At 46.6% G+C, this 22379-nt stretch overlaps 1 protein-coding gene across 16 annotated transcripts in view; it reads left to right on the top strand.

Annotated features, from left to right (window-relative positions):
• Positions 1 to 22379, top strand: part of PMCA (plasma membrane calcium-transporting ATPase 3) — a 359249-nt gene that overhangs the window by 231963 nt on the left and 104907 nt on the right. The window lies entirely within an intron of this gene.

Here is a 22379-nt window from a genome sequence, read left to right as displayed (position 1 = left end):
AAAATGTGGCCCATCGATCGACGCTATTGTCAGTCGGTCGGTTGTGTTGAGTACATAGAGGCTTATACCTAAAATGCGGGAAAATGAAGCGGAACTGAGCAGAACGGTCAGTGTGCTTGCTTTTTTTGTTACAAACAATGTGCGTCCTAATATCTCTGTGTCTAATTTTTTATTGCTTTTCCCTTTATCCTCCCTCACAAAAACCGTCCTATAAGTTACATTGCGTTTCTATTGCGTTTTCGCTTGCCCTCGGTAAACTTTCTGTTGAGATGCAAATAAATGTACTCTTATGATCTTTTGTATTTACCCCTCCTGTGTATCGAGTAGCAGGCTCAGGCTGGTCACTCTCGCTTCCTTCAATTATATCTCCCTCCATCTCTCTCTCTCTCTCTCTCTGTCTCTTTCTCTCTCTCGCATTTTTCTGACAGAAATAAGAATCTTCTATCTGGTACTTAAACCGAGTTACAACGCTTCCTGTTGTGACAGTGGACGTGGCAGCTCCCTTTGTGCAAGCTCATTGTGTGCGCTAAACGTTTCGTAAAGAAATAACTACGGAGTTGTGCAAACGGAATGGTGGAAAACGGCTGCTACTACGAACAGGCGCCTACGACATGCATAATAAAAGTCCTGTGCGCATGTTTACAAAACCTTTGCCTTGTACAATAGTGCGCACCCTATCTGGAAATCCGCTCTCCGGGGTTGCTCGCTTTCCGCAGCGCTTGCCATGTTTACCGAGAAGTGCTCGGTCACCCTTAGAGGCCTTTTCTCTTCGATGGCCGCTGACGCTTGTGTTGCTTGACCACAGGCCTTTGTTGTCGGTCGGCCTGCGTCCTGCGGATATGATTGTGTTCTTTCCTTATGCCGTTGGGTGGCCGGTCAAGTGCCGAGTGAAGAAAGTGTGCGAGATGTGCCTCAACGCCAGCTTTCCCGGCCCAGCTGACGATATGGGCTTACATGCGCCTATATGTTGTGTCAAATATGTTTATTTTTCCGTAGTCGTTGATATTTGTTATTCTGTTAATTTATAGGTATGTTATTCCCTCTGTCTCAGTTAAGAGAAACCGCAAAAAAAAGTTATCTTGTTCACTTTGTTGGGATCGGCAAGCCTCTCTCTAAGGAGATAGAAAGCGGCACTTCGTTAGGGTGAGCCCTAAGGAAAGCCAGAACGATATTGTATCTATACGTCTTAACACTTAGTCTTTCCTTGTGCGTATGTGTTTATTTATTTTGCATTATTTTGCATTATTCGATTGACTTGATTGGTTGACTGGCGTTTAATGGCAGAACGTGCCGTTTTATTGTATATATATATATATATATATATATATATATATATATATATATATATATATATATATATATATATATATATATATATATATATATATATATATATTGACGTTTGCGAAATGTCCTTTATTGCCAAAGAGTGCTTTTTTTCCGAATCACCGGATGTTAACATCGTTTGATCATTGGACAAATTATTGTATGTGGAGAACCCGGCGACAGTAGGCCTGTCGACGTAGGGGTGTCGTAAGACCAGTACATAGTCTGTCCTTTGTGGTGCTTGTGCGAGCTTATATAATGTCCAAAGATAGGGTGTTTAACTATAGGAAGAACAATACTAGGTCATGACTTTGAATCCTTACGCGTTGTGCACACGATGTGTGACGTCGTGACTTAAAACGGCATAAGTGCTGTGTTGTCTCTACTCTGTCTTGTGGGAATGCGCGACTGTCACGCCTCCCCTTATGTGTTGTTTTTCCCGCATGTCCCGCGTCTCCTGTAATCCGGCTTCTCCGCGTAGCTTAGTGCCGGCGGCGGTCGTTTTGGTTGCAGCGCATTACGAAAGATGGCGCGAATGTGGCGCTTCTGGCGCCACCTGACGGTGGAGTTGGTTGGGCGCGACAGGGAGTAGGCTCTTCCTCGTTGGCTCAGAGGCGGAAAGCGGCGCGGACGTTTCGCGCGTGCGCCGATCCATGATTCTATGAGACCGTCTGACGAGGCCTACACCGGAACGGACGAACATGATCGTTCAAATGCGCCACCGTTCGTATGACCATACACGCGAAAGGCGAGGCGTTGGTTTCCAGTATGGGGTGAACATATTCGCTCGCAATCCCTTCGCGGGGAGTCGGACTTCCTCGATTTATCGCGCATCCATCGGCACTTTCGTGGATAGCGATTCGGCAAGTAGGCATTGGTGTATGAAAGGGCCAATAAATTTCCTTGTGATATTTTGCACTACTGTGTTGTCGTTCCTTCGTCCCACGAGCACGAGTGAGAACCCCGCAGTCTTGACCTAATATGTTCGCTGTAGTGCAAACTTCGTACGAGGTATTGTCGAGGGGTAATTCACTAATACATGTGAAATCATTTTTCTATTTAGAATCCGTTTAATATCGCTATGTTCTTGTTTTATTTCTTGCGGATATTAAATATTAGCGTATTTCCAAACCGGTGCCATTCTGGGAATTCATTCCTAGTGGATGCGCCTTGCAAACTCGCCGGCTACAATTCGTGCATTGCAATATGGTCCATAAATATTCACTAATTAAGGAGCTAATTAATGAATTATTGTTAATTCGTTGATTATGTTTTTCGATTTCTCGTGCAAGTAACGTACGCCTCTCTGAATAATCCACCGCAAGGACTAGAATTATGTTATCTTCAACAAGCGATTTAAAAATAAATGCCGAAAAACTTAGAACTGATCACCCCGTATACTGCTTCCAGTCCACCGTCACATTATAGTTAAACAGCACGTAGGTGACAACCGCTTTATGCGGCGAATGGGACATGGCCTCTGGAGTAAGATCCAGTCGCCCATAAAGCACGCCTTCCACTGCTCATCTGACGGCTTTTGCCAACGCCGGGCACGCCCTTTTGGCACTACCCATTTTTGACAAAAAAAAAAGAAAGAAAGAAAAAGAAAAGAAATACCCCGTGGCGTCGCTTTTCGTCGCATCTCGAGTACCTCGCTTCTTGTTTATGATCGATCCGTCGTCTAGCCATTCTTACTCGATGCATTCGTAACGGGGTCTGCGATCGACTTCCGCGGCCGCGCGTGCAAGTGCCGCGGAGTCTCCTGCTAGCGTATTCGCTTGGCTTCGGCGCCATTCTTTGTTGCGCACACCATCAGATTAGCGAGAAAGGACGAAGGGGCATAAAGGCAAATGGACCGAGACGCCCTGGCAATGTCGGCGCCATACTAGTCGCGGTGCTCGTTATAAACTCGGTTCGCAACTGGAACTGTGCCGCTCCGGGCCCGATTTATTGGGGCCTCGCCGTCACTTTCGATCTCACTGACGGCAGCTGTTCAAACATAGCGCGCGAGAGAACTTCTCTTGCGCTGGTTTTCGCTCCACGTGACCTTGTGCTCCGGGTCGTTGTGTATCGACGCACGCACGCAGGTGGTCGACGGATCATTCACCCCTCACCTTCGTAGTCGTACTCTCGAAATTTCGAGCAGAATCGTAGTAGGCGAAATGGGCTTAAGACGTATCAATGATTCGCGCATTACCGGTTGCTGAACGGAGAAAACTCGCGCTGGAGCGCCTGTGCTTTACCGTTTTGCACAGAGGGGCGGGGAGAGGGTTAGGTATCCTGTAATCTGCTGCTGAAGTTCTGTTTGGCCGGGCTTGGGGTACGGGGGCGTCAGAAGGAGACAGGCGCCCCCAGCGAATCATCACTTCAGCAGCAGATGAAATGGGCATGTCCGCTAAGAGGACACTTACAGAATAGCCCCCTCCCCCCCCTCCACCTAATCCCTGGTTGCACTTTGTTGATTCGGTTCGCTTGAAAAGGGTGATTCTGACTTGGCCAACCTACAGTGCCGTTGACGTGTTTTAACGTGGTGCGTATGTTCATTGAATAATCGTCATAGACTCACCACAAACTAGAGAGAGACAAAAAAGTTTTGAAGACCCATTCGTTTGAAGCGTAGATTTCCAGAGCAGAAGTACCTATGTTAACAAACGGTTGAGATGCCTTCTTTGCTCTAGTTATATACTTATAATCTCATCGTTAACATGGCATCCTGATGATAGTCATTACAATAATTAGCGGGGCAATACTGCGGCTGCAGCTCATCCGCTACTATGCCACGACGGCGACACCGCTAATAAAACCAGAAGGTCCTAGCTTGCAGCCGCTCTCCCTGCGAACAAAGTTTGTGCAGTATAGTCGGGTGTTTAAAAGAGGCAGGAGCCACCATGCGCGATTACTACTATCGAACCTCACTGCCTGTATAGTAATTTATTTAATTTATAGTAAATTATGAAATGGAGGCGTGAACAGAACAACAGCATGCATTTGTTATCGCGAGCGCATCGTGAGCGCGATGCGTTCGCCCAGTAACAAGCAGTTATGCGTTACATATTTATACATTTTCTTTGTTCGCGCTGAACGCAGTAGTGCGTGCCTTTAGTCCTGCGATGCTGCCGCCTTAAATATAAGAACAAGGGTGAGCGGCCGGGTGTGTAATCGTGTTGTATGAACTGTGTGTGAACCCGCTAGGAATGCGGCGCATTGCCCTCCGAACGTGTGCGTATATAGTAGCTATAGCTCTGTATGTATCACGTGAACACAAGCTGCGTTCCATCTGTCGTTTCTTAAGAACTCTCTAACGTCGCTGAAGGATTGACGCGTCTGTAAGAATTTAAGTAAATGAACAATGTACAGCTCGGTCGCCTCAGGAGCGACACGGGGAGTGCACAGCGAATGGATTGACGCTGGATCCCATGACGAGGAGCTGGCCTTGGCCATCTTGGCGCGTGTACGTACAACTGACGAAACACGCCAACGTCGGAGCGACGCCCTCAGCGCGGGAATTTTACATAGTGCATCGAGCGAGGCGTTGGTGGAGAGAAAGTATTTAAGCGTTAGTTTCTTTGCGACGATCTAATTCGTCAACGCATCAACGCTTGATCCTTTAAGACCAGCGTCATCCGTGTACCGTGTCGCATTTTCTTCTCCTAGCATTTTCTGTTTCCCATTAAGCATTGGAAACGCATCAGAATGTCAAAATTCCAACTAACCCAGCTTTCTGCCGTAGCTTGTAAGGAGTGCGAGGTGGTACGTGGTGAGCTCGTGGGGGTTCTGCGGCGCCAGCGCAGTTCTTGCGTCAGTGCGTGAGTCATTGCGTACCACGCTACTCTCTTCCCGGACATTTCAGGTGCTTGTCCTAGCTCAGAGCAATACCACAAAAGCCGCGGCCACCGACGGGCACTGCGCACTTTGACCATTTCTAGTGTCCCGTTGAACCCCGCACGCGCGAACACTGTGGCTGTTCATTTTCATACATTTCTCTCTTTCCATTCAGTTATCCTCTCCCCCAATGTGGAGTATGAAACCACACGTGTGTCTCGTTTACCTTCATGCCCGTCTTTCCTGGTTGAAATTTCTTGGGCTTGAAACTTTGTCTTTCTTTCTTTCTTTATTTCTTTCTTTCTTTCTTTCTTTCTTTCTTTCTTTCTTTCTTTCTTTCTCTCGTTGTGCAGGTGGTTGGGCATAGAGTCGGCTGTGGAGTAGTGTTTATTACGTAAACGTACATGACAACACATTTACTGTGCACTGGTCATTCTGTCGCGGAAGGGATCTAAGCGTGCAACAACTGAGAAGGTGAGACTGCGGACAGTATACACACCGCGAATAAACTGCCAAACGAACCATCAAAATTTGAGGCATTTCTCGACCCACATCCGCATGCAACTAACTGCTGCTCGCCTATTCGGTTGGAGGGAACGGGTGCCGGCGATTGACGCAAGGCCACGAGGCATGCTGCGGCTGCTGCGGGCTTGGATATGCAGAGAAGTTAGAACCAGGGTGAGAGAGAGGGAACGAAAATGACAGAAGGTGAGGGCTACATCAGATTTCCCAGGCTGCCGCCACAGGAGCCGCTGACACATCGACGTATTGATCTGCTTTGCTGGTACCATGGGGGAGAAGTGAGAGAGAGAGGGAAATGAGAGAAAGGGAGAGGGGAGGGGGTGAGGACGCATATCAGCGCACTCTGGCCGGCTTGACGCGGTGACAGGAGGAATGGGAAATGTGGCTCGATCCGCGACGGGGCTCTGCACGCGCCACGACACGACTGGCCCTTTCTCTCTTTATTCTTTTCGATCACTGTGGTTGACCTCCCTACCTTCCCTTCCTTATTTTTCCTCCTCCTCCTCCTCTTCTACCACTCTCCCTTGCGGTGGTGCAGAAAAACGAATGATTGGGACAGAAAGAAGGGCGAAAAATGCCGCAGCAGGGGGCACGCTGCTTACGATTATCGATCGATATGTTTCATTTGTGCCGACGCCGCCACCCCCGTGTGTTGATGTATTGGAGGGGGACACACTCAGCGCGATATACGTAACGACGTCGTCGTGGGCAAGTGACCTGTGCGTCGATGCTGCAAACGCTGGACCCGCGCGCGAACGTTGGTAACAATTAACGCCGTTGGAGCCAGTTCATCCTCCTGCACATCCCTCTCACCCCTCTCACCCATTTTCTCCCCGCCTATATTGTATTGCATTTGTTCACTAAAAAGCGTACCCTTTTGGTGTGAACCAATTGTGACGAACAACCTTTTTCGCTATATAGAGAGCTGCGTTAAAAGTGGAGTGGCCGAGTTCGTTTAACTGAAGAAAATGCTAACCGCATACGCTGAACGAGTGCGCGTGAACAAAATGTGTGAAGAAATCAGATCCAGGTTAATGGGCATGCTCTAACTTCGCTCATGCACACTTGCACGTTAGGGGGGGGGGGGGGGGGGGGGAAGAAGCGAAGGAACCGCGTGCTTTTGTAATTGTTGCTAGGCACGCTGAACAATGTCCGGAAAGCTATTTTCACGCATTGCTGCTATTCACAACTGTAGCCAAGGCCGAGAGCTTGGATATCAAAATGGTTGCTGCGCCGAGCGGGCGTACCGCGAGATTGATTGATTGATCGAAAATTTTGGACTTTGTAAATGTTTGTGCGTTTAGTGTGCTCGCTTGCTCGCTTAACGTGTTTATTTCTCACGTTGTATAAGATCATCCTTTGATATCAACCAAATGGCAAAGGATAAGGGGGTGCGGTGTAAATATTTGGGGTTAGAAATCGTTAGCTATAAGTCGCTCATGTGTACGTATAGGAGCACACTCCCGAAGAATGTTTCTTGGACGTCCGGGCCAAGAAACATTGTATTAAGAAACTCTCTGTTAGAGAGTGTTAGCATGTCCGGTATTCCGCTAAGCTCCATAAGGTCCGAGTGTCGCTGGCAGAATGCACACTCAGGGCTTTGCGTCGATTCCCTTGCGGGCCTGGACAGCACCACAGTAGATGGTTGAATAACACACGTTATTTGGCGGGTTGACATGCGCTGTATCTGTTTTATATAGCTTCCGCGCAAAATAAACGTGTGCAACGACGGCGAGGACGCAGTGCGCTTCTTGTGTGGTCATCGTCTTTGTATTCGCATATTATGCTGCGATGAAGCAAACACATTCAACTAGGTGGGCCCGGTCAGCACAGGCGTGAAATATATCTACCCGAGAGTGTAGTTGCCCGCATGGGGGCCAATCTGCCTTACGTGGAGTTCCTCTAACAGCGTTCCGCGCCGAACCTTTGGCGAAATGTCCTACATTATGCATCATCTGTTAGGGAGAGATTAAGGACAGGACTAGATCGCTGGGAGCGACGTCCTTCCTTCATAAGACGTAAAATCGAGCAATGATAACTATAGGACGACTGAGCTTGTTCTTCGTGTAGTGTCAAGCGGACACCGCCGCTTCGACGTTTCTGCAGCGCGCGTCACCCACGAGTTTTGCAGCCGCTTGAAGTCGTCCGGCGGGCTCCATTTAGGGTCACGCCTCTTTATACTGCTCCAGGGCAGCCACCGCACTTCGCGAGCCGCAGCTTCCCGGACGCCCTTCCTTCCGGTTCGCCGCTTTTTCTTTACTTCCTGTTCGCGGAGTGGGCGTGCTCATTTGCATGTTGGTCCCGCTTTAGCGCGCGTTTCGATCTGACGTTTAGCACGCATTTGTTGGGTCTTCCGCTGGAAACGGGTGAAAAAAAGAAGAGAAAGAAAGAATAAAAAGCCCTGCTGGCTGACGCGAGAGATTTATGTGTGTGGGGGGGGGGGGAGAGGAGGGGGGGGGGGCGTACGTGTGGTTGAAGTATGAAGGACGAAGCCGTTTCACAGTGCAAAATGCTTCCGCCATTGTTCGACGTAAGTGCCGGCCATGTGCGAAAACGGGGCCTCTGTCTTCATTGCTCGCTAGCATGATGCAACATATATGACCCCGTGCGTGGCTCACGCTCAGGTACCTGTCTTCGCCCTCGCGTAGCTCTTCTTCGCGTCCGTCTTGTTCCGACACCGAATCTTGGGCACATCGTCGAACGCCTTTATAACGAAGTGCTCGGGACCTCCGAAATCGTTCGTTATACTGATCATTTCGTTGCGGCGTTCGTTGTAGAAGCGCTCGACTGCATATGCCATCTAACCCGAACCCACTTCTTGCTAGCGTCTTCCCTTATCTGCGAAGTGACGGGAATTCGAGTGGATTGATGGCTATCTGGGATATGACAGACGCTGGAGTGGAGGGCAGCCCTCGGGATTCATTATGGCTACCTGAAGGTCCTTATAGCTCCTTTATATGCACTGAAATCACAGTAAACAGCATTATTTTATTTTTGTTCCCTTTCTCTCCAAGCAATAAGTAGGGAGCGGAGCAAAATCTTTTGTTGGTAATTAAAAAAAAATTATGGGGTTTTACGTGCCAAAACCACTTTCTAATTATGAGGCACGCCGTAGTGGAGGACTCCGGAAATTTCGACCACCTGGGGTTCTTTAACGTGCACCTAAATCTAAGTACACTGGTGTTTTCGCATTTCGCCCCCATCGAAATGCGGCCGCCGAGGCCGGGATTCGATCCCGCGATGTTGGTAAGTTCACTTGTAACGTTCCTGCTGGGGCGATTACAAAAAGTAAAATAAAGAATAAATAAAAAATAGCGCGAAGATAACGCCACACTTCCTGCAGTAATAAAGGTCTGCAGCATTGAAGGACAGTAAAAAATTGAAGTCGCTGCTGCGTAACTGCCGCATAAAATTTACAGTGACATACCCGTGTATGCGCGTTCAAATTGTATTTTAAACTTCAAGTCAAGTGTTTTCTGTTAGTTTGTACATTTCAAATTTGTAATATGGGAGTATTTCCGCTCACCATTTAGAAACTGCAGGTTTCCCATAGCTCTTGCCGGGACCGGGCGGTTTTTCTGTTTCTTTTTTTGTTCCTTCCCTCTTTTCTTTTTTTTTTTTTTTCGCGTGTTGTAGGACAGTTCAGCTGTCAGCCGCTGGCGTGCACGTGACATGTTCGCCATTACAAAAACAAACAAACAAACAAACAAACACCCAAATAAATAAATAAATAAATAAATAATACTACACAAAGTCACTTCTTTTTATAGGAAGCCTCTGGATGTTTTAAAACAGAGTACGTAGACAGCATACAGACAGCCTTCGAGCATACGACCTCACACTTCTTGTCGATTATTGTCTCGGACTGCAAGAAAGATTAGCAACCCTTTCGGAAGTCTTGTGTGTCTCCAACATATACGTAGAATAATTCACCCATCTTAACGATATATGTATGTTTTACATTCGAATAAGGAGTTTTTATGTCCAAAAGCAACGCATTGGCTTAGTTAGAGGCCAATGTTATATATATATGTATGTATATATGGTTATATATATATATATATATATATATATATATATATATATATATATATATATATATATATATGCGCCAGGTAGCGCCGCCAGCACTGCCGTTGACGTCCACACGTGTACATAGCATTCCGTAAATGGTTCCGTAAATGCTGTCTTGATTTCTCGCTATGCCCTTTCTTTGGTCGTTTGCGTGTACCCTGACCACGATCGTAAGAGGGGTTCTATACCCCCGGGCCTTTCTTTCGTGCCCGCTCGGCCAACACTGACCCTCTAAAGTGTGCAAGGTGTGTCAGGCTTCGCTTTCGTTGTGGCTGCCGTGCCTCGTCGAAGCGCTCGTTCGTCGTCGCTCTGATGACGCGAGACCCGGGCTGTTCGCGCGAAAGCGTTGTCGTCAGTTCAGCGTTCGCTATGACGTTCCCTCGCGCACCGTAATGCAGACTGCCTCTACCCCGCTAGCATGGAGGGCTGCTATAGAGGAGCAGGGAGGGAAAACAAGAGGTGAAAGGCAGAGAGGTTAACCGTCCGGTTGGCTATAGACTATATAATACAAGCATGCAGGGGCTCCGCTACTCCTACCAATGTTTATCGCGAATGCACTTGTGCGTTATTATTATTATTATTATTATTATTATTATTATTATTATTATTATTATTATTATTATTATTATTTTCAATATTGCGGCGCTTGATCTATCGTGCCGAGTACTGTATTCAGAATGTTACTTCCGGAGCTATTCTTTCAGCCTGCTTAGATTTTCGTTATCTTTTTGAGGGAATTCCTCTGAAATATATTGGTTTCGTGAGATCTTGTCACTCAGAAACACCTCGTCGTTATCGTGGCTTTTGCAGCGTTGAATGTTCTATCGGCTTTAACGCGTTCTTACTAAGAGGCTAAACCGATTACCGGTCACTCATCCACCCTCTAAACCTGTTTATGAAGTTGGTCTGCGTGTCTCTCTCGTGCTCACTCACTCACTTTCCGCGCTCGCTTACTCTGCGCACAGTCTTACAACCACGAGGCTCTGCAGAGAAATCGCCCCACTTTCGCGACGTACGTCACGCCGTGGCATGGGCGGAAAGTTTTCATTTTTCCGGGCGTGTGGGGCGAGGGGCCGGGGCCCGATCCAGCTTTCTGAAGCCCACCCATGTGTGTATATATTACCTTTTATAACAGTTGCACATGAAGAAAACTTCGTGTGACCTCGAAGAATTGTTCACTTAGAATAATTCTTATACTTCGCTATCAGTAATACTGCTTCGCCTTTCCGGCCCGAACTGCACTCTCCCGTCTTGTTTTTGTTCTTTACAATAATAATAATAATAATAATAATAATAATAATAATAATAATAATAATAATAATAATAAATTTACTACAAGATTTTTTTTCATGAATTTCTGCATTGCCTACTGGAAAGCGAAACAATGCCGAAACACATTATTCACGTGCATTTCGCATGCCTTTGATAAAAGACTGCCGACAGGGGTCACTAAAGTCTGCCGGTTTCTTTTCAATGTCAAAAAAGCTAGCAAAGCTATTTGAAGCGAGGTGAAAATCGAGCAACATATTCATTCTCTAGGCATAGGCTATCCGTTCCATTAGAAATAATTGTTAATTGGCTACCTCCCGTATCTTGAATATATACAATAAACTTTGTCCTATGAATATATTTAAATATATTGTGTCTGCGCATAATGATCACAGCGCAAGTTTTTAAAAAAATTGAAGTACGATACTCCCTAATGCGAAATTTGAGCGCAGCTGTACACGTGTTTTCATTTCGCGATATACGGAAGCAAATAATTTGAGACCGAAATCAGCGCACAGACTGACAGTGGATCAGTGCCGTCTGCGCCTTCGCAGAGGGAGGGGCAGCATGAGAACGCTGGCATGATGAGCGGCATCGGAGACAACTGCAAAAGAAGACTATAAACGCGCGAGCAGTGGAACGAGCGCGTTCGCGCGGTTACGCCGAGGGACAGCGGCGCTGAACTCGGGAACCGGCGCCTAAGAGCTGCGCCCTATAAAGCCCCTTGATAGCGCTCTAATACTATGGTGCCATCTCGTAGTCTCGTGCGGTACTCTGCTTTCCTTCTCACCCTTTCACCATACTCTCAGCGCGCTCTCTTCGCTATCGCCGTCTTTCATCGCCGCTGTGATCCGCGTTCGCTCTTTCATCCTTCGCTCTACTCGTTCGCTCGGTTACCCCGGGAGACGCCGAGGCACGCCGAAGCTCAACGTAGGAGCGGGCGCTTAAGAGCTGCGCTCTAAAAAAAGAATCCACTTTTATTGCACCCTCTGAAAGCGGATGTACAGCGAAGCTGTTGCTGACGTTAGGCTGGCACAACCGACGTTAGGCGACGCTACACAAGCACCACCACCACAAGCGACGTACGTTACGCGCGCACGCTTCCAGCTGCCGTTTGTTTTTGGGTGAGCACGCCACAAAGAATCCCGACCAAATAGAGGCTACCGGCTTCGCTGTAGATTACGAATGAGGTAACCGCCACTGGTAGTTTTAACACGCTTGTCCTCCTGTTGTCAGAATTTGCAGAAATAAACCGAAAATATGAATTGAAAGCCGTGCACGTCTGCGCCAACAATGGTACAGTAAGAAAAATTTTAGCCACAAGAAAGTTTTAATTGGAAAGGTAGGGACAACCCAAGAAGAAACCTAAAATGATGTGGGTCACAGAACTGTGGTAATGACACTTTAGGGGGAGAGGGTAGGCTTCGTTTGACATCGCCGGGGAAGGTGGAGGTGGTGGGCGGGGGGGGGGGGGCGGCCTCTGCCCCTACAGAAAAAATTTGCAGAGGCCTCGGGCCCCGGAGCACCCCCCTCCCCCCGCCTCCCTTCCGTAGTCGGCGCCTGTGCGCCGTGGAGACCTTGCCACGCGATCGCACAAGGACTACCCACCAATCTCCGACACTGGTGAACGAAATCCGGTCTTTCTTGGTTCTTCGAATTACCTTATAGCTCGCAGCTTCCCGTGTCGACATCCCGCATTCGCTGGAATAGTGCTGCTCGGCAATAGCGCTGCGTTGTTTGCGCCGTCGGCGAGCTTGTTCGATGTGGTTTATGGTTTGTAAACATGCATACAGCTGCGCTCTGGGATTTCTTGCGAATCCAGTGTTTTCAATAGTGCGATCCTCGATCCACCTGCTCAAACGTCGAAGGTTCAGGGTCTCCTGTTGGCAGGGCTGTACAGCCGCTTCCGCCGTTTCTCAGTAAGCGACATTATTATTGAGGGTTAGCTTTAGGCGCGTGGTGCCGAGGAAATAAAGCACGCTGCATCGAGCAGTCGACACAACACCCGATTCGGAGCAGTAAACCAGTAATTGGTTGTGTGTTGTTAAGTAAAATGCACAACATGAAAGTAAGGAAATTACTGCTGGCCGCGCTAAGCTACTTCTACATCTGCTGATACCGGAACGGCGGTCAGTAGTGGCGATGGAGTTGAGGAAGGGAGCTGGTGGGAGGAGGACAAAAGGGACAGGGAGAGAAAATGGAAATAGATAATAAAGAAGGACATAGGAAATTATTCACATCATGTGCAATGTAAAGAAGTTAGTAAATAAACAAGCAAATAAGTAAATAAAATCGACGGTTCTGCTTGCATACAATGCTGGAGCAGTCCTCCACGTAGAGGACGAAAACGCTTTGCGCCGGGCCAAAGTCAGCAAGGTTCTTTCGTTCATGGAATTCCAGGAGCAGTTAGGTAGGTAGTAGTGACGAAAATAGAGGCGTCTATTGCAGTTCCGTGAATATGTCTGCAAAAATTCACCGACGATTACAATACTCCCTAATTCGAAATTTGAGCGCAGCTGTATACATTTCTTCATTTCGCGATATATTGGCTGGCGCGGACAATCTGTCTCGTGCGGCACGTTGCAAACGGAGCGAAGTGTGGCACCACTGCCTCGCTAACCTGGAGATCGCGAGAGGCAGCGCGTGGCTGACGCGTGGGCGCCATTCACAGCAACCGCCGCAGACAGACCTCCCTGAGGACGCTGGCTATCCTAGCGCCATCTCGTAGCCGTCGTCGTCGCAGTACGCTCCTCACGCTTTCGCTTTACCGTCCTCCTCCGTTTTCCTACTGGCGTCCTTCAGTCGCTGCGCTCTGCGTTCGCTCTTTCAGCCTTCGCTGTGCTCGTTCGCTCGGTTACGCCGACGCCGACGCTCACATCAGGAACGGGCGCCTATGAGCTGCGCTCTGATAAATAAACGAGGCTATGTCAGAGCCGACTAAGGACGGCATATCTTTATGCACCTAGCGTGTCGATTTTCATAAAGCGATGCTTTATTAGTCAGCCCTCCTGGACTTTTCTGACCGGGGCTGCTGCAGCTACAGCTGTTTTGCTGTGTTGTCGAATGGCCGACACACTGAAAATAAGAGGAGTACGTGGTCGATGGTGGCGGTCAAACTTTGGTTTCCCAGAACAATTTGAGCTCGATGCTGTAATGATTCAGCCACAATTGAACGCATACTTTTCTCGTGCCAACGCCAAGTAGCTCTTCCAGGCGATTGGCGCGTGCTTCGCATTGCCTAGCACCTGCACGCGAGAGCACTTGCACACAAAAGCCAGTTTTCATTTGGTCACAGGCGCTGTAGTGAAATGGGCGAATAATCGTCAATCTTACCACTGTGTTTGCCGTGGTACTTCTCTCTTCGTACACTTTCCCTCATCATTCTTCTCTCGAGAAACATCAAGCATCGCCTTCGTCTTCGTGAGATCACTGATTCGACGTCCCGCGGTATTGATTCGCACCCGCGTAGCTTGTGAAACGCGTTGTCCATAAAATGCACAATAGAGTGAAAAACAATGTTAGCTGTATTGGTAAATTACCTTTCTACATTACCAAAGACAAAAGCCATTTTTGCCGTGAGATGGTGATTGGGAAGCGAAAAAATATGACAAAACGGAATACAGGTGGCGCACCAGGGCTCTCCAGAACCATGGTCCCCGAGATCCTGGCCCCCGAGGTGATCGTCTCGGAGGCCATCCAAGACGCCGTACATATTTCCGGTGTCTGCTCGCTACTGATTAACTTTTTATCCGTAAAAATGCACCACATGGTTTTCTAAAAGAGCCAAGGATTTAATTTGGCAGCTTTCAAGGCTTTTACTGAGCCACAGCGGTCGAAGTACGAGGGAGTACTTGGAAACCCGTGACGTCACACTGACGTAGTGGCTATAAGGTTGCGGTGCGAAATTCAAAACATGGAACGTTGACCTTCATTTTATCTTTTAATAATGAACACATTACTGCGAAATTGCAGAAAATAGCTTCGAAACAATAATTTATCAGTCGGAATTAATGCAGCTTTTCCATTTATTGTTACTTTGGCGTAATCATTGCATGTTATTGAACTTGTGGCCTGTGTGATACACGAAAATACGAACTGCATGAGATTACAGGCTGGATAGGATGACAATAAGGACAGTTTTACGCGTCGAATTTAGTTTTGTAGTATGTTATTTACCGTTTCACAAAAACTCCATATCACATAGATGACACGTGCACGTTGAATCTGCGTTTTTCTTTTTCTGTTTTCTTTATTATTATTTTTTTTTTTTTTGGCGTGAGCTACGATAACAGGAGCAGAGAGCGATGTCACTTTGTAGCGAACGTTACCTGTCGAAGCAGGTGGTTCAGCGTCCGCCAACATGTAATTGAAAGCATTTTTTTTTTAGTTCTTGGAAGGCGAAATACCGCGTTCAGAGAGTTTTTTAAAAAATAAATGTTACTGTTCGAATAACTTCCGCAATGCATATGTAGTAAAGTATTAACAAAAAGGAACCGGTTCTATGTTTCATTTTATTTTCGATTCGACAGCTTCGCGCTACTTGCTTGCCGTTCGTACTGAGCTTTCTGGAAAAATAATATAATGCTGGAATATACGGCGTCCAATGTTGCAGTCCAAATGGCGGTTCTCAAAGCGGCTGCCTGGCATTTTGCATGCGCCTCCCGTTATACCTCGATGGTTTGCAAAAACAAAATAATCAAAAACAAAACGACATTGTAGTTCACCGTCTCTCCCAATGCCGCCAGCAGCGAGCCCTTGCAGTTGGCTGTGCAAGTTCTTGTTGTTTTGCGTGACCCAGCTGTCGTAGCTTTCCGTGTGAGCGTTCTGAGTACCGGGCCCAAATGGGTTTGCAGAAATATACGACGCAATGCAGCTCCGCTATGTGGCGGCGCAGAGGTACGTTATGAAATAAGCGCGTCCCAGCAGTTTAGTCCCAGCGTGCGGACAGCGGGCAAGGCCGCATAAAGGCGAGCAACGGATTACCGCATTTACTCGTTTTTAAGCTCCCATTGGTCGCGCCCATTTTCTTTCCTTTTTTTGCTTTTTCTTTACTACGACTATAATCTGAGAGGAGAGAGAAGTTAGGGAGTTGGGGTCGCAGCAGGAGCGAATTTGTAAATGAAATGGCGTTTCTGTTCGCGCGCGTCCGTTTTTGTGCATTTGCGCGGTCCTTAACTTGTTCTCGAGATTCTCTGCTAACTTCAAAATTTCTGCCCCGTACCTTTAGCACCTGTAGAATGCAGTGATTGTACGCTTCTTTTTTCAACGGCAGTGGTAAGCTCCCAGTCAGGATCTGGTAATGCCTGCCGTACGCACTCGAACCCATTGTTATCCTTGCGTAAGTTTCCTTTCTACAGTCGGGGTCCCCTGTGAGTGATTACTTAGATAAATATCATAAGAAGCCAGCAAACAAAGGCACCAAGGACAACATAGAGGAAATTACTTGTACTTACTAATTGAATTAAAGAAATGAGAAATTAATGGCAATGAAAGTGGATGAAAAAGCAAATTGCCACAGGTGGGGAACGATCCCACGTCTTCGTATTATGCGTGCGATGCTCTTACCAAGTGAGGTATACCGCGGCGCGGTTTCCCCATCCACTTTATCGGCTATTTATGTGTCCTTACTACTAGAACTAACCTTGGGTGTGTTAGCCAGCGCCACCATTCACAAACCTTGGCGGCGGATATGGAGCATGCTACCTCTCGTTCATTACATAACGAGGGTCTCGAATCCGGCAACATTGATGCCTTCAGGTAGCATTTGTGGGTTTCTTGACCAGTTGCCTTCGCTCAAAAAGATCACGTACTCGTGACGTCTGCGGCAGAGGGGATGTTCCACATCCGCCGCCAAGGTTTGTGAGTGGTATCGCTGGCTAACACACTCCCAAGGTTAGTTCTAGTAGTAAGAACATAAATACCCAAGAAAGTGGATGGGTAAACGGCGCCGCGGTATCTCACCCGGTTAGAGCATCGCACGCATAATGCGAAGACGTGGGATCGTTCCGCTGCTGCGACAAGTTGCTTTTTCATCCACTTTGACGCCATTGATTTGTCATGTATATAATTCAATTAGTAAGCACAAGTAATTTCCCCTATGTTGTCCTTGCTGTCTTTGCTTGCTGGTTTCTTATGATATGATTAATAAAAATCGGGCCCCTCGGTTAACCCCCTTTCCTCTCGATCATGACTTAGATAAACGCACTCCTGTGCTGACTTGAGTCTGATTTGCGATCATGAATTCTTGTTTCCTTGCTATGCTAGTGAATGTTATTTATTACAATACTTACAAAATAATTACGTTACCTTACTTATTGAACATTACTTCTGTTTTCTTATGTGCCACCAATCTTCCAAGTGTCTCTTGCTTACGTTTACTGCTCCAGTGTTTATTTCCGCGTGACTGCCATTGAAGCCCAGGGCTTCCCGGAAATCGACTGACCACTCCTTTGTCCACTTCCGGACTTATGATTCAGTTTTATAATATCCGTGACGTATTACCTAGGCATCAATCAATCCCGCATCCGTGACGTATTACCTAAAATCCAACTAATCTCATATACGTGACGTATTACCTAAGATTCTGTGAAACTCGGGTCCGTGATGTATTACCTAGAAACGTATTCCCTACCCTAGCCGTCGCTCTCGCTTCGGAGTTGTCATCGTTGTTCTGTGGTCGATGCTTTAGAGCCAGCTTCCGCGTTTATGACCGGTCTCTTGCCATATTTATGTCGCCTTTGCTGAAAAAATTAATTAAAAGGAATGACCGAGGGAAGTCTCAATCAGTGTGATTGACAGGGGAGGGAGAGGGAGAGTTAGTGAGTGTGTTAGAATCGTCATATAACATGCATATAACAAAAAAAAAATGGTGTTCCTATCTAAATACGCGAAAACGTAGACAGCGTCTTTGTTGGCAACCACGGCACCGAATTTGATGAGGTTTGTTGCATTTAAAAGAAAATGTTAAAATCTAGTGACCGTTAGAAGCTTTTTTTTTTATTTATTCAGGCCGTCAATGTTTTTAAGAAAGTTCTTGAAAATTGCAAAATTGAACGAAGAACCCGCACGTATCAAGTTTACAACTCCGTAACTCAGCAATAAAAGATATCATAGTTCTGTAGCCTGCACCTAATAATACGTCTAAAGCGAACAAAATTGATTTATTATACATTGCTCTGAAATGTACCTTTAATTTGAGAGCATGACTTTAGCAGCACACTCGTAAACAGTGTAACAATTTACGTAAACAGTGAATCCATATATCGAGAATTTTCGCTTTAGAGGCTCTAACAAGCGCTGTTTACACAATTGATATACCCGTTTTCTGTGCAGAGTTGCGGATTAGTAAAATTCATGCTTCAAAATTTTTTTCCGACTTACCAGTATTCGGGCATTTTTGTTACATATTCCAGCTTTGAAATAAAAAATTATGCTTTCTTGATTAGAACTTATCTCTCTTTCTGTCTCTCTCTCATTCAACCACAACAAATTCCATTCGAATAGCTCGAGCATTTGTCTCGTAACAGATTTGTCTCGAAGTTGTCGCGCGACCTCGCGCGACAACTTCGAACTGCGCATGTGCTTCCGGTTAAGCATGCGAACACGCATGCGATCTACCTGCGCTGGGAGGTTCCAGTCCTACAGCTCAGCTGTGTGCTTTTCTGTAGTGAATGAACTGCGTGACAGGGTTCTGTCGGTGTGTTGTGCGCGTCGAGACCTTAACCGGTGAGTGCTCGCACAGTCACTGCAATGCGTGCAACGTGTGCTCTGAACATGCTCGTAAGGTGTGAAAAGAGGTGTAATTTAGATTATTTAAACTAACCTAGCTTAGGTTAGGTTAGTTTAGGTATTGTTGGTTAATGTTTGCTTTGATTTAAAAGTAGTTATTTTGGTGTAAATTGGGTGTTATCTACGGGTTTTAATTAGGCGCTAAAATGTAGCTTAGGTTTGTCTACAAATAAAGTATAATATGGTCATCCGAAAGCAGTAATGATTGGTATTAAACAAAAGGGAAAAGCGAGGCCAGCAACTTGGTAAAACTTTGGTAAAGCTAGGCCTAACGTCGACGCATCGGTCCAACGCTTCGAGAGAGGAGAGAGTGAGATTATTTGAGCGTTTGGAGGCTTCTTTCTTAAAAGCTGGTCTAGCAACGCTGTATATCTCGAGCCATATCATTGGTCGTTTTGACGTATGCCTTTCCGTTATCTTCAAGCACGTCATCGGATCTTGCGGTATTTCAACATTGCAATAGTGTCGACGTCACAGAAAACGCAGCGACTGCCTAACCGTCGTGCGCTTAGAAAACTTTGAGATGACGTAGGCATGTTACTGGGTGGTAGGTGTTTTCCATTCCCTTTCTGGGTGTTTGATGACAATGTCCATGTTTCTTGCATAAAAGCTGCTTGGGGATCTACGAAAAAAACAAACGTGAAATGCATTTGCTAATAATAATAATAATAATAATAATAATAATAATAATAATAATAATAATAATAATAATAATTCAGAGCCATATGGTGTATGACCAGCGTAGCTGCATATTACTATAAAGAAAATAAGACAACAAAACAATATTGCGCAAGTATGCACTTTTTATGTTTTATGTTTATTTGTATTAACGTTGATCTCGTGACCACAGTAATTATTGCTTTATGGTCGCTATGATAGACGGCCATTGGCTCTGTGACGACACTGGAGATCTTAGGGAACGTTAGGTCCATGCACGATGGATGGCGCGTCGTGGAGACGTTTGTCTTGGTGTAACATTGAACGCCGAGCCTTTCTAAGAGAAACTCCAAGAACCACTTTCCGTCGGGACGAGACACATCGACGTTAAGGTCACCCATCAACACACATCAACTGCTCTAGCCTCCATAGTATGCACGTACGTCATTCAAGGATACTCCGCGACTTCCGGTTTACGGCGGCGCCATATTGGGGAACCTATAGGCCTTTGCGCGCGCCTGTTGATAAAGTTCTCCAAGATGGCGGACGGTAGCGGAAGCAGGCGACAGCAGAGAATGTGACGTCACGTGCATGCTATGTATAGGGCAACATCGGTGTTGAACGCATCGACGTCCTTATTGGAGTAGAAGAGTTGCACAGCACCGGGCGCAGCGACCAAGGCTCGACTCTACCGGCGCTGACGAACCGACTCTCGATGACGCGCAGCTCTTCCGGTTTGAGGGCCCTCCCGTCCCCGATTTTCGTGAGGAATTGCCGAGAACGCGGAGTCCTTTTGACGCACGATCTGCCGCAGCGGGAAGTATAGGAGAGACGATGCCACCTCCGGGCTGAAGACCTTGTTGTGACCGCGTGCACGCCTAAAGACCTCGTTAGCACGAACCGCAGGCAGCTGTCGCAGATCGCCGCAGATTATGATGTTCAGATCGCCTAACGGCTCGTCGTACTTCTTGTTCGCCTATAGAGTCATACCCCCTACAGGCTCATACCCCCGTAAGCAGTGGCCCATACCCCTCGTACCCCACTGCGACCGCCCCGAATTGAACCCAAGACATTGTCGTCAACAGCACAACGCCATATATCTGTGCGACCACTGCGGATGTGGCGATATAGGTAGGGGAATTATTTCGTGATTGTGCATGATTTCCTTGCTGGGGACAAAAACAAAAACAAAAAGAACTTAAAGCGTAAGAACTAACGTTTGGTATTTGGAGCTATTGGTACGGGAAACTCGCGCAGTTAGTCATTTATAGCGCGCTTAGACTTGTAATAAAACACTAAACTGAACAAACAACGTTCAGTAGGTGTGAAAGATATAAACACGTTATTACTTTTATGTTGTCATAGTTTCAAGGGAATATTGCTGTTTAACTTAGCGAAAAGTGCTTCTACGAGCGAATGTACGTCCCAGTGATATCATTATGCTGTCTAAAAAAAAAAAAGAGTGTTCAGATCGAGAGCGATATGGAACCTTAGAAATACGCTAAATGGCCGCTATCCCCCGTTTACTTAACTTTTCTTAATTTGGATGTGTCCATTGTCGACTTCATGCCCCAGCCACTGTCGTAATAATGGTGTCATCATCATCATCATCATCAGCCTAGTTACGCCCACTGCAGGGCAAAGGCCTCTCCCATACTTCTCCAACTGCCCCGGTCATGTACTAATTGTGGCCATGTTGTCCCTGCAAACGTCTTAATGTCATCTGCCCACCTAACTTTCTGCCGCCCCCTGCTACGCTTCCCTTCTCTTGGAATCCAGTCCGTAGCTCTTAGTGACCATCGGTTATCTTCCCTCCTCATTACATGTCCGGCCCATGCCCATTTCTTTTTCTTGATTTCAACTAAGATGTCGTTTACCCGCGTTTGTTGCCTCACCCAATCTGCTCTTTTCTTATCCCTTAACGTTACACCCATCATTCTTCTTTCCATAGCTCGTTGCGTCGTTCTCAATTTCAGCAGAACCCTTTTCGTAAGCCTCCAGGTTTCTGCCCCATATGTGAGTACTGGTAACACACAGCTGTTGTACACTTTCCTTTTGAGGGATAGTGGCAACCTACTGTTCATGATTTGAGAATGCCTGCCAAACGCACCCCAACCCATTCTTATTCTTCTGGTTATTTCAGTCTCATGATCCGGATCCGTGGTCACTACCTGCCCTAAGTAGATGTATTCCCTTACCACTTCCAGTGTTTCGCTACCTATCGTAAACTGCTGTTCTCTTCCGAGACTGTTAAACAGTACTTTAGTTTTCTGCAGATTAATTTTCAGACCCACCCTTCTGCTTTGCCTCTCCAGGTCAGTGAGCATGCATTGCAATTGGTCTCCTGAGTTACTAAGCAAGGCAATATCATCAGCGAATCGCAAGTTGCTAAGGTATTCTCCATCAACTTTTATCCCCAATTCTTCCCACTCCAGGCCTCTGAATACCTCCTGTAAACATGCTGTGAATAGCATTGGAGATATCGTATCTCCCTGTCTGACGCCTTTCTTTATAGGGATTTTGTTGCTTTCTTTGTGGAGGACTACGGTGGCTGTGGAGCCGCTATAGATATCTTCCAGTATTTTTACATATGGCTCATCTACACCCTGATTCCGTAATGCCTCCATGACTGCTGAGGTTTCGACTGAATCAAACGCTTTCTCGTAATCAATGAAAGCTATATATAAGGGTTGGTTATATTCTGCACATTTCTCTATCACTTGATTGATAGTGTGAATATGGTCTATTGTTGAGTAGCCTTTACGGAATCCTGCCTGGTCCTTTGGTTGACAGAAGTCTAAGGTGTTCCTGATTCTATTTGCGATTACCTTAGTAAATACTTTGTAGGCAACGGACAGTAAGCTGATCGGTCTATAATTTTTCAAGTCTTTGGCATCCCCTTTCTTATGGATTAGGATTAT

This window comes from Dermacentor andersoni, chromosome 6, assembly GCF_023375885.2.
Source record: "Dermacentor andersoni chromosome 6, qqDerAnde1_hic_scaffold, whole genome shotgun sequence".
In the NCBI taxonomy this organism is placed as follows: domain Eukaryota; kingdom Metazoa; phylum Arthropoda; class Arachnida; order Ixodida; family Ixodidae; genus Dermacentor; species Dermacentor andersoni.
This window is presented reverse-complemented; position numbering and strand designations above follow the sequence as displayed.